The sequence below is a fragment of the Arachis hypogaea genome, chromosome 17 (genome assembly GCF_003086295.3).
Source record: "Arachis hypogaea cultivar Tifrunner chromosome 17, arahy.Tifrunner.gnm2.J5K5, whole genome shotgun sequence".
Taxonomy (NCBI): Eukaryota; Viridiplantae; Streptophyta; class Magnoliopsida; order Fabales; family Fabaceae; genus Arachis; species Arachis hypogaea.
Genome location: NC_092052.1, coordinates 5,340,955 through 5,354,810, shown reverse-complemented (window position 1 = coordinate 5,354,810; position 13,856 = coordinate 5,340,955).

Sequence of the window (13,856 nt, the reverse complement as noted above, 5' to 3'; positions counted from 1 at the left end):
TACTATTTCTTACTCTGTTTTCTTTTTTCGGTTTTTTGTCTGAATTATAATTCTTGAGGGTGCTTTCCTTTTTTTCATTCTTTTTAAACTTCGGCTCGTTAGGCCCAAATTAATTGGGTCTAGTGTAATGTCAGCCCATAGTTGAGAAGAGTTTCTAAAGTCCATTTGCGGAAGATTTTTAGTCTGAATTTAGAGCATCATGGTCTGAGAAAAGTAGGAGGGTAAGGTCCACATTAAAAGACCAAAAACCAGTGAAAACAAAATATGTAAAATAAAAACGTCTGCATGTGCTTTTTTTTTTTTACTCATGAGTTTGCATATATTTTAGATTTTCTATTTGGATAGCTCCAACTAAACTACGGAATCCCCGACAAAAAAAAAAAAAAACCTACGAAATGAACACATGTCCAAAATAAAACCTACAAAATGAACCAATAGAAGTTATAAGTCAAGCTCAAGACCAAAAAAGGAAAGTTATAATACTAGTTCTAAAAATATGATAAGATAAGACAATGATAAAAAATATAAAGGATAGAAACACAAAAATTAATATTCTTATATTTTGTTTGGTAATAAACTAGAATAAATTATAAATGTTCAATTTATTTTCATTTTTTTCATTCAAAAAATTTGGGAAGAAAAATATAATTATAAAAAATTAACAAAAATAATAAAAAAAATAAATAATAAGTTGTCTCTTAGTGTCTCTGTGTCTTTTGTGAATACAAAATATATTAATTCAGTATCTCTGCATACAATGTTTTTGTTTGTTAAATATAATTTTGCATCTTTGTGTCCCTATAACAAACACAGCTTAAGTGACAGGTGTCCAGCTAGATTATTTAGTGAATTAAAAATATTATTCGTATACTAAAATCAGCCACCAATATATTTGTGTATAATATGTGTGGTTTAATTTAATTTCAATGTATATTTATATTTTAATATATATTTAATATTGATAGTTAATTTTGGGGGTAAGTACGATTTTGGTCCCTTAAGTCTAGTGCCAGAATCGAATTCGTCCCTCTTGTTATTTTGCCATTAAAGTCGTCCTTAATGTTTTTTTTCGTATTAAAATCGTCCTTTTTATTTTTTTTGGACAAAAATACCCTCACCACTACCAACATAATTACCTCCTCCACCACCACCACCACCAACACTAACACCACCGCCACAACCTCCACCAACACCACCGCCACAACCTCCACCAACACCACCACCAACATCCCCACCCCACCACTCCCACCCCCACCCTGCACCCTCACCGCCACCCCCCCACAACTCACTGCACCGCCACACCCATCACTCCCACCTCCATGCCCACCCCCACACCGCACCCTCACCGCCACCCCACACAACCCCGACATCCCCACCCTCCCACCCCCGCCCCTACCGTGCACCCTTACCACCCCCACCCCGCACCCTCACCCTCACCCTCACCGCCACCCGTACAACCCACGGCACCACCACAACCCATCCCACTCCTCCACTCCCACCCTCACCGCCACCCCCCATCGCCAGTCCCGCCTCCCCTTCCCCCACCCCCAAACAGAAACAGAGAAACACAAAGCCAAAGAAACAGAAACAGACAAACACAGAGAAACATAAATTCAAAGCACAAAGAACAGATCTGGTTCGAAGAAAGGCAGCGGCTGCAGCGGCGGGACGGCGAGACTGCGGCGGCGGGACGGCGGCTTCTCTTCTCTCTTCATCGTCATCATCATCAGAGTTCTGGAAGAGGCGGCGGCGACGATGAGGTCACGGCGGCGACGACGGAGGCTCCCTGGCGCCGTCCCCCTCCCCCCTTCCCCCTTCCCCTCCCCCCTTCGTATACCCTTTTCTTCCCCCACCCCCAACGCGTTTTTACGCGTTTTCTTTTTTTTTTTTAATTTTATAATTTTTATTATTAAAATAGGATAGGGGTAGTTTAGGAATAAAATAAAAAAATTTATTGAAAAGGACGATTTTAATACGAAAAAAAACATTAAGGACGATTTTAATGACAAAATAACAAGAGGGACGAATTCGATTCTGGCACTAAACTTAAGGGACCAAAATCGTACTTACCCCTTAATTTTAATATACACCTAACATAATCATAAATTATGGAAGCAAGTATTTCTACTGGAATTTGAATATTTTTTAAATAATATATAATAGTGATTAACATAAGTTGATTACAAAATCTTTTAAATTTGTCACCGATAACGTGTGTATATATATATATATATATATATATATATATATATATATATATATATATATATATATATATATATATATATATATAAAGTTTCATAATAGTTTTTTTTGAAAGGTCAATTTCAACTAATTATGTTAATAGTGCTTTTATATATACATAGAGAGAATTATAAAACCTTTTTTTGAAAAACATAAAAAAAATGTATGACTTATTTTTTGTAGTAATAGGATTTGGTTGTTTAAATAGAATTTTTTCATTTTTTTATCCTGAAAATATTGTAAGTTTTCTTTTACTTTGGTTGAAGTTCAAACATTCACAAAAATATTTATTGGATTAAATTTAATTTCTATAATTATTTTGTTTGACTTTAGTCTTTGCATCAAAGTAATGTTAAGGGATAAGTACGATTTTGGTCCCAAAAGTTTTGTGCCAGAATCGAAATCGTTCCTCTTCTAATTTTGGATTTAAAATCGTCCTTAATGTTGCATTTGTATTTAACTTCGTCTTTTCTAATTAAAATTTTTTTTTAATGACAATTCTACCCTTTTCATTTCGCGCGAAACACTTGATTTCTTCACTTGGATGAAAAACCTTTAACGTTTATAACAGCACCCTTTATTCACAACGCACACTAAACCAAATCCATTACATTGAGCCCTAACCAAGAATCGGAAAGGACCGTAGATGTTGATGGACTGAAACTGAAGAGAGGAGGCGAGATCGAGGAACTGGAAGGAAGGGACGTGAAGAGTCGCTGAAGCATTACTGATAGCGTTTGCGTAGGTATGATTTTCTTCCTTCTTTTCAGTAAGGTAGCTCTCGCTGCAGTGGTTAGTGTCGGGTTAGATTACTTAGGGTTTGGTGGTCTGTTTATCGTTGAAATGAGGCCATGTGTGTGGGGAGTAGGGATTAGCATCGGTGTGAAATAGGAAGGTACGTGTGTTTCATCTTTTATATTAATTTCTATGTGTTGTTGTACTCTGTTTCAGGGTGTTGTAGAAGACGATGGGTTATTTTAAAGTGAAGGTCTACCATGGAGGATGGTTTACGTATAAGAACGGTCCAATAGAGTATGTGGGAGGAGAAACAATGGTGATAGAAGAGATTGATGGTGATCGGTGGTCTGTATTTGAAGCGTATGCTGAGTTAAAGCAACTTGGTTACGTCAAGGAGAATATTCCATCGTTGTGGTTCAAGGATCCAGTTGTTGAAGACATGGAAAAAAATCTGAAATTGTTTAAAACTGATGCGGATTCCATTGAGATGTGTTGAATAGCAGAGTTGAGAGACCATGTAGAGTTGTATGTTGTCCATAAGGTTCAGGACGAAGAGTTGTTTCCTGATGATGGCTACATTGATGTTGGGGATAAAGATGGGATGGGTGACATTAGTGAGGGGCAAGAGCTGGTTCTGTATGGTGGAGTAGATGAGGGGCCAAAGCAATCTGAACCATTTGCTGCTTACTCTGGGGTAGAGGACGACAATGAAGTTGAGTATGACCACTCTAGTGATAGTAACAGTCTCGATTCAGAGTATAATCCATCTGGGGAAGAGGACGATCGTGAAGATGATGTGCACTTTACTGATAGTGACGATGAGCTTGATCTTGAGGTAAGTGGGTTTCAACATGTGAATGTGATGAGTAAAAAACCTAGGGTTGTGAAAAAGAATGCTGGAGCAACTGAGCAGTTTGAAGAGGATGAGGGAGGAGACAGTGATGACTTAGATTTCGATCACCAGGTTGGGGCTGATGGGTCTGATTCGGAGCATGAGAGTTTCAGATTTCCAGTTAACAAGCTTCAAAAAGATATGAGTCAATACAAATGGGAAGTTGGCACACTGTATGGATCTCGGGAGGAGTTCAAGGACACTGTAACTGCGTATGCTGTGCATACGGCAAGGTCAATCAGGTTTAGGAAGTGTGATTTGCAGAGGGTTAGGGCTGTTTGTTCGGGTGATTGTCCTTTTTGGGTGTATGCTGCAAAAATCAGAGGTGAGGAAACTTGGCAGCTATGCAGCATGAACTTGACACACACATGCACACAAGCACACAGGGTGGGGATCTTACACTCGAAATGGCTCGGCAATGCGTTTAAGAAGAAGGTTGAATCAAATCCGAAGGTGAAAATAAGGGAGTTGGTAACGAAGGCACAGAAGAAATGGAACTTGACTGTCACTAAGTCATTGGCAACTAAGATCAAGCATATTGCACTTGATCAAATTCAGGGAATCTTCCGAGAGCAGTATAAAAGAATTTATGATTATGGACAGGAGCTGATGAGGGCAAATCCAGGATCCTCAGTTTGCATACAAGTGCAGAGGTCCCCAGATCTTGATAATGAAGCACCAGCATCATCCAGGACCACTTACTGCATCTTTCAGAGGATCTATGTGTGCTTGGAAGCATGCAAGCAGAGCTTCCAGCATTGCAGGGATTTCATTGGCCTAGATGGCTACTTTTTGAAGACACCCCAGGGAGGACAACTGCTCACTGCAATTGGTTGGGATCCCAATGATCAAATGCTGCCGATTGCATATGCGGTTGTCGAGGCCGAGACGAAAGACTCATGGAGTTGGTTTCTAAGTCATCTTGCATATGATGTTGGGCTGGATAAGATGGGAAGATCTACCTTCATGTCTGACCAACAAAAAGTAAGCAAATTTTCCTAATTTTACAACATGAATGACATCCATTCAATTTTCCCTAATTACAAGTTCCTTGATTTCATGCGTGCAGGGTTTGTTGCCAACATATGAGGAGGTTATACCTGGTGTGGATAATCGATTCTGTGTGAGACACTTGTACAGCAACTTCGGAAAAAGGTTTCCAGGGTTACAATTGAAGAAACTAATGTGGAAGTGTGCTAAGGCAACTCACTGGAGGGATTGGGAGAGGCACATGGCCGAGTTGAAAGCTGTGAATCAGGAAGCCTATAGGTACCTTGGTCTAGATCTAGGTTCACCTATAACTCTAAGGTAGATACATTGGTTAATAACATGTCCGAGAGCTTTAATTCTGCCATTGTTGATGCCAGAGAGAAGCCTATAGTCACCATGTTAGAGGAAATCAGGGTTAAATGACTAGGTGGGCAGAAAATAGGGAACTTGCACATAATTATTCAAGGACAATCTTACCTAGGATTAGATTCAGGTTGGAGAAGAGATCTAGGTCAGCTGGGGATTGGCGGCCATACTGGTCTGCAGCCTCGAAGTATGAAGTGATGAACGGTTTAGACAAGTTTACGGTCGACTTAGGATCCCATGAATGTTCATGTAGAATGTGGCAGATGAGTGGCATACCCTGTGTCCATGCTATCAGTTGCATCAAGTTCAAGGGACTTGACTTAGAACCTTTTGTGGCTGGGTGTTATAAGAAAGAAGCTCACATGAGGTGCTATGACTCAATCATACATCCCTTGAATGGAGTAGATCTTTGGGAGAGAACTTCACACCCTGATGTTATGCCTCCCCCCTATCGAAAGCCTAGTCACAGGCCAATGAAAAAGAGGAGAGCAGCTGCTGGAGATGAAGAACAGAGCAGCCGCACTCACCTATCAAGGAAGGGAGAGAAACAAAGGTGCTCTCTGTGTGGTTCTGTTGGGCACAACAAAAGCAGATGCCCTAAACCTATTGAGGAGTTGGTATGATTTTTAATTTGTCTTCCTTCTATTAATTGGTTTGTCATATGTTATTGCTATCCCATTATAAAATTGTATATGTTTGTGTGGCCCAGCAGTCAAAGAACAAAGGAAAGCAGCAGAAGGGAAGCACCAAATCAAACCATCTAGCTGCCAAGGGAGGAAGGAAGACTGCCTCTTCCCATCCCAATCCCAAGCAATCTGTCAAGAGAAAAGCTATTTCAGCAACACAGCCACCATCTGCAGTCCAATCCAACAATGCAGCACTGCCAAAAGGCCTAGAGGCAGGCCCAAGAGGACTTCTAAGCCCAAGTGCTCAACCCAACCTGCTCCACAGCCCAACAAGGTTCCCAGCCCAACAAGTTCAGCACCTCCTTCATCCTCCTCACAGCAAGCCACCAGAACTCTTCCTTCATCTCAGCCTACCCTTACCACATCTTCAAGTCAACCTGTTGGTCACTTCTCTGCCAGGCTTTCTGGAGCACCTCACATTTCTCCAAAGAAACTGAAGTTAATGGCAAAGTTGCCTCCAAGAAAATGGGAAATGCTTTAGGAAAATGGAAAAATTAGCATCCTATTGTCATGATTGTATTTTGTGCATGTTGTCTTATTTTGGGTTATGTTTATGTAAACTTTGCCGGAAAAGTGCAGTATGACTTGTTAGCTCCTTTTTTTTGGTGATATTTTGCCTATGAGCATCTATGTGTTGTACTTGATTGCTGGATTGGACCAGCCAACCCTTTTGGGATTACCTCTGTGTCTAAAACACTTTTTATTATATATGTTACTATGATTTACCATATTTAGTTGAGGTTGTCTTTGATTCAATTTTGTTATATTGTTAGAAAATTAGTCAGTAATGGAAAACATGTATTTACCAAGCAGAAATCATACTCACATTACAACAACCAACCATGCATACATAATTGTCATTTATACATGTTGAGAACCATTTCAACAGAACACATTCATACCAGGTACATAATTGTCACCTAATAACTTACCATCAAAACACTTTTCACCAAACCACATTCAACAAAACCAACCCTAAAAGAATTTATCAACAACAACAACATCATCATACCCAAACACCCTTTTCATACCAGGTTCAATGGAATTACACACTTAGGCCTAGACATAGAAAAATTCTGCAGCAGCAGATACATGAACCCAGCCCACCCAACAAACCCTAACACAGCAACGACCATTAACTTCCACTCTGCCGCTTTCGTCCTTGATTTCAGGGAAGCAACCTTCTTCTTCATCCTTGCAATTTCTAGATTTTTCACCTCTGTCTCTGGCTCTGCCCAACGAAAGAAGTTGCAGCCTTCATGCACCTACACATAATCACCGTCTTCACTCTCCAGTCCTCAACCCAAATAACTCAACTCAGAAGAAAAGAAAGAAAAACAAACCCCATAGTAAACACAGCCCCAGAATCTGCGCCCATAGTTCTCCTTCGTCCCCGAGGTTCGCAGCATATTTGGGTGTAACACGAAGATATTTGGGTGCATTTTTATTCTGATAAGTTCTGCATAATTCAAAACTCTTCCTCTTCCTCCTTCTCATCTTTTGCTATTTTTTTTCTTATTAATTTTTCCTTTTTGTTTTACCTTCTCAAGTTTCTTCTTGTTTTACTCTCTTAATAAGAATAAAAACAAAAAAAATCAAACAAAGAAGAAGGGTTTGTTTGGATGAGCTCTAAGAAAAGATCTTTTTTGAATTATCTTTTTTTAAAAGATCTTGTGAAAAAGTAAAATCAATTTTATGTTTGGGTATCTCATGTAAAAAGATATTTTTATCTATAAATTATGTTTATGTATAACAATATAAAAGTACATTTTTGTTTATTTATTATATGAAAAATATCTTTTTTTTAAGGAAAACAGATCTTTTAAAAAAAGATGTAAATTACAGTTTCTCAAAAAAGATGTTTTTTTAATTTTTCTAGTGTTTTTACTTTTACTAATAAAAATTTGCCAAACACCCGAAAAAATAAAAAAAAAATCTTTTTTCATTGAAAAAAGATATTTTTTATCAAGATCATGGCGCCCAAATAAGCACGAAGAAGAAACACATAATGCTGTAAAATTACTTGGAAGAGGATGAACTTACATTCATTTAATTAAAAGAAAGAAAGAAAAATAAAGAAAAAAATGTAGCATTAGAGAAATTTTTTTTCTGTATTTGCAGCAAATTTGGATGTAACACGAAGATATTTGGGTGTATTATCATAATTTTTTTAGGAGAAAAAGATCAAACAAAAAAGAAAAAATACATAATGTTGCAAAATCAATAGAAAGAGAACGAGGAAAAAAATACAGCAACAACAACAGTAGTAAAAAAACGATGAAGATGAAACACGTGAAGAAAAAGGAAGAGAAACGCAAAGAAGAAAGAGAAGAAGAAGGAAGAGGAGGAGGAGGAACGCGAAGCTCGTTATGGAAACCATTGAGTAGCGCGCGTGTTGACACGCTCGTATGCAAGAGTGTCCTTTTTGTTGGGTTTGATTCGATTTGTATGACTTGTAAACCAAAATGACTTGTATGTGTAGCACATAAAAAAAGAGGAGACTTGACGGATTTAGCCTGCCATACCGCAGTTAGACGAGGCGGAGTGAGATTTTAGGACCGACTTACTGGGAGGGGCGGGGCAGGCTTTCGGCGGGGTGGGGGCGGATTTCCCTGCTTGCCACCCCTAGATAAACCTGGGTTGGAGAGTAAAATCACGTTTGCGTTTAGAAGAAGAAAAAACAATCAAACTAAAAAATAAAACTTTCAAAAAAACTAAACGTAAAGTTAATACTCCAAACGCTAAGCCAAATACATGCGTAATATTGAGAACTAAGTTAGGTTTGTGTAAAATTAGAGCGATTTTGTTAGGTAGTCAATGACTCTTTTAAATAATGTGAATAATGGGCTCTACAATTGATCCAATAAAATAAAAAAATACTCCACCCCAAATTACCTCTTAAATCTTAACCATATGCACCTTTAGTGAATTGAACATCTAGCTATTGTTAATTAAGGGTGTTCGCGGTGCGGTTTAGATCGGTTTTGAGTAAAAAACTCATCCGATCCGAACACTAATTTTACTTGTGGTGCGGTTTAGATTGGATGTTTTTTAAAAAAATTCCCGATCCGATCTGATCTAATTTCAAGCGGTTTGGATCGGATTGGATTTACGGTTTTATAAATTAAAAAAATTTAATACATATAACAAGTCTCAACATTAAATTTTAAATAATCAACAATAACATAATAAGTCTCAATAATATCTTAAAAAGATAACAATAACATAACAATAGAAATAAAATTATAAATTAATTAAAATAAATAAATAATATTTTAAATATAAAATATTTATTAAATAATAATAATACGAATAATATAAAAATATATAAAAAAATTAAACATATTATAAATATAATTATAAATATAATAATAAAATAATAATATTATAACATATTATACGATTTAAATTAATTATAAAAAATAGATCTACTGATGTGATCTATATCTACAAAAAATAAAATTCAATTAAATTTGAATTAGTGCCATTTGAATTGAGGAAGGAACATCCACAATGCTACGGCCACTAAAACATGGTGCACACTACAATACAGATCTAAATTTACAGAGATTCTCGTAGAGTAACTTTCCTTGCGACACGTGCATTTTGTGGAGCAACTTGGCATGCAGCGCTGGCTTAGCTAGTTGGCTAGGCATAAGCATTTTCTTTCTTAACGCAGGGGAAGGGGTACAAAGAAGGGTGTGAACCTACAAACAGTGGAACAATATTTTTCTTTTCTTTTTTATAGTGTAACCTAAAATTTAAAGAAAAATATTTGTTGTTTATTCTAATTCTTAGTAAAAACTTAAAAGTAGAAATAGATAAAACACTAATACTTGAACTAAATAAGTATATTAAACAAGGCTTGATTTTGTCTAAGATATTTTGTGTGATTATATGTAATTTTAAATATTTTAATTTTGAATATTTTTTTCTGTCAAGATTTTTGTTTTTTTAATTATATTATTTTTATTTAAAAAGTAAAAAAAAAACGTCACTTTATTTTAAACAAGTAACATGTTTTTAGAAAAGTCAAATTCAAAAAGGTTTTAATAAAGAGAAAATGATGCTTTTTTTTGTAAGATATTTAAATGTTCAAAAATATTATTTATACACTAAAATTAGTCATTATATATTTATATATAAATATATTATTTATTTTATTTTTAATATATATTTTATATTTTAATATGTATTTTATATTGATAACTGATCTTAGTGTACATCTAATATGATTATTAAATAATATATTCTTTTTCTATAAAAATTAAATAACATTTATTTTAGTCTCTTTGATTAAAATTCACTTTTATAACTAACATTTATATGATTAATAAAAGATTTCAAATAAAAAAATTAACTATCCAAATTTATTTAACTTTTTTTAATTACTTTGAACTTTTTACCAATTATAAAAAGTATAATTCAGAATGCACTATATTAGCTATAATTTTTATATTAATAAATTGTATTTAATGAGTTAAAAAAATAAATTAAAAAAATTCTCAATTTGTCATGTCAGTCTTATTATTAAATGTATTACCTCAATTTTTACATAATATTGGTGTATACTTGTGTATGTACCCGTGTACAAAAAATATTTAATTTTTTATTTATATCTAAAATATTTTTAATAAAAATTAATATATTTAACTTTAAATTAAGCTCAATTTATTTTTTTATTAATGTGAATACTAACCAAAAGTACATAACAAAGAAATTCACAAAATAATTAAAATAATTAAAATATATATATAATATACAATAAACTAATGTCTTAATTTTTATTAGAAAATGTGTGTACCTATTTTTTTTAACGGAAAAGCTCAGCATCCATGTATTTTTTACATGGTTGTTAACCAAGTGATTTTCTCCACATGCGCGTCCCCCACCCCTCATTCGTTTGTCATATATGTGCTACATATAACGTGCTACAATTTAAAGCTCAACGTAAATTTTCTGCTGCAAGCCTGCAACGTAAAGAAAGAGAAAAAGAAAAAAAAATACAGCAACAACAACAACAAAAGAACGACGATAAGGAGAAAACACGTAAAGAAGAAGAAACGCGAAAAAGAAGGAGGAGAAGAAGGAGGAAGAAGAAGGCGAAGAAGAAGAAAGAAGCTCCGTGTGTAAACAAGTGTGAGAAGAAGAAGAAGAAGCGTGGGGGAGAAAAGAAGAAGAAGAAGAAGCGTGGGGGAGAAGAGAAGAAGCGTCGGGCAAGGGCGATTTCGTGTGTATTGGGCGCGTGTATTTCACGTTTCATTTAATGGTATTGGATTTTTTTAGTGTTGGGCCAACTTGATTACATAGTTACATGGATGTGTAGCATCCTTGTTTTTTTAAATAACAAAAAATTTAATCTATGTCTTCAAGTAAATAGAATTGTTTCAAACCTCTGGAATACATCACTATGAAATCAGAATATGATATCCTTTTTTTTTTGTCCAATAACCAGTCTTCTTCTCCACCGTGCTTGTTTAGCATTGTGCCTATTTGTGTCAGCCGTTATACTTAGGAGTGGCAGTGGAACGGGTAAGGGAGGATTTTCGCCCTAATCGATTTTGCTCCACCCTACAATAACCCGCATAAAATCTGTCCCACTTCTACCCATAGATAGTAAAATGTTAAACCCTAACCCGCTTTACGGGTATCCACTCCATCCCTACTCGTTCCTATAATTATTAAAATCCAACAAATAAAATTATATTTTAAAATTTATATAACTATGATTACATACATAATATAAATTAAGATAAAAATTTAAATATGATACAATATTATTAATAATTTATTTTAAATAGATTATATATATATATATATATATATATACCGGAGCAAGTATTACTTAAACTTGACCCTGTCCCGCACCGTTCCACTAAAAATTCGTCTAGAGCGGGAGTAGGGACGGGAGTGAATACCCGCGAATTCGAGTAGTGTTGTCACCCCTAATTATACTCTTAAAATTTTCTTGTTGTGATACCATTTGAATTAATCTTTTATAAAAAAAAAAACAAAACAAAATTAAATAAATCAAAATATTATCTAACTCAAAAATTATATTAATTATAGCCATTAATTATATCTTTTAAATTTTTCTATTTTATATCTGTAATTATTTTTTTATATATAAATTTATATTCTTGGATTAATTATAAATTTCAAACTTTCCTATTTTATACTTGTATTTATTTGCTATTTTAGCTTTGACGTTTGTTTTACATGTTAGAATATATTTAATGATTATTTTTATACATTTTAGAATATATTTAGTTCATATATATTCTATATTATTATAGTTAAACAGTTATGATTATTTTTTTATATATTATTATATTTTAATGTTATTATAGCACTGTTTTCCACCTACTAATGACGTGATCTCATATTCTCATTCTTCTAACATATCTTTCATGCGCTGCACAGCTCAACTATGGAGCCATCTACTTCTACTTTGTGACTTAGAAATCTGTCCCTTGTTCTTTTTGCTATGTGTCAATCTTGCTTTTATTTTATCTCTATAAAAATATTTCTGTACCATATAAATCACTTTATTAAAAATACTTTAAATATAAATAAAAAATTAAATATTTTTCGTACATTACACGAACACATACACCAGTATTATATAAAAATTGAGGTAATACATTTAATAATAAGATTGACATGACAAATTGAGAATTTTTTTTAATTTATTTTTTTAACTCATTAAATACAATTTATTACGGTGAAAATTATAGCTAATATAGTGCACTCTGAATTATACTTTTTATAATTTGTAAAAAGTTCAAAGTAATTAAAAAAAGTTAAATAAAATTGGATAGTTAATTTTTTTATTTGAAATCTTTTATTAATCATATAAATGTTAGTTATAAAAGTGAATTTTAATCAAAGAGACTAAAATAAATGTTATTTAATTTTTATAGAAAAAAATATATCATTTAATAATCATATTAGATGTACACTAAAATTAGCTATTAATATAAAATATATGTTAAAATATAAAATATATATTGAAAGTAAAATAAATAATATATTTATATATAAATATATAATGACTAATTTTAATGACTAATTTTAGTATATAAATAATATTTTTGAATATTTAAATATCTTACAAGAGAAAAGCATCATTTTCTCTTTATTAAAACCTTTTTGAATTTGACTTTTCTAAAAACATGTTACTTGTTTAAAATAAAGTGAAGTTTTTTTTTTTACTTTTTAAATAAAAATAATATAATTAAAAAAACAAAAATCTTGACAGAAAAAAATTCAAAATTAAAATATTTAAAATTACATATGATCACACAAGATATCTTAGACAAAACCAAGCCTTGTTTAATATACTTATTTGGTTCAACTATTAGTGTTTTATCTATTTCTACTTTCAAGTTTTTACTAAGAATTAGAATAAACAACAAATATTTTTCTTTAAATTTTAGGTTTTACACTATAAAAAAAAAAAGAAAAATATTATTCCACTTGTTTGTAGGTTCACACCCTTCTTTGTACCCCCTTCTCCTGCGTTAAGAAAGAAAATCGCTTATGCCTAGCCAATTAGTTAAGCCAATTTTCTGCGCCAGCACTGCATGCCAAACTGCTCCACAAAATACACGTGTTGCAAGGAAAGCTACTCTACGAGAATCTCTGTAAATTTAGATCTGTATTGTATAATTCACCCTAAAACATATAACCAAACGCAGATCCCTCTTCTCTTCTTTCCTCGTTCACAACGACCACCCTTCTTCCTTCTCTCCTTCGTCATCTTCTTCTTCTCATAACTCCTACACCGTCTTAAGAAAAATAAACCAAAACGACGTCGCATCTTCCATCAAGGACTGGTTCAACACGCTTGACCCACTCATCACCCGAATCTTTCAGATTCTCTCTTCGACCGACTCCTCCTCCTATAACGACGACGCCGCCGTCGATGCCTCTCTCTC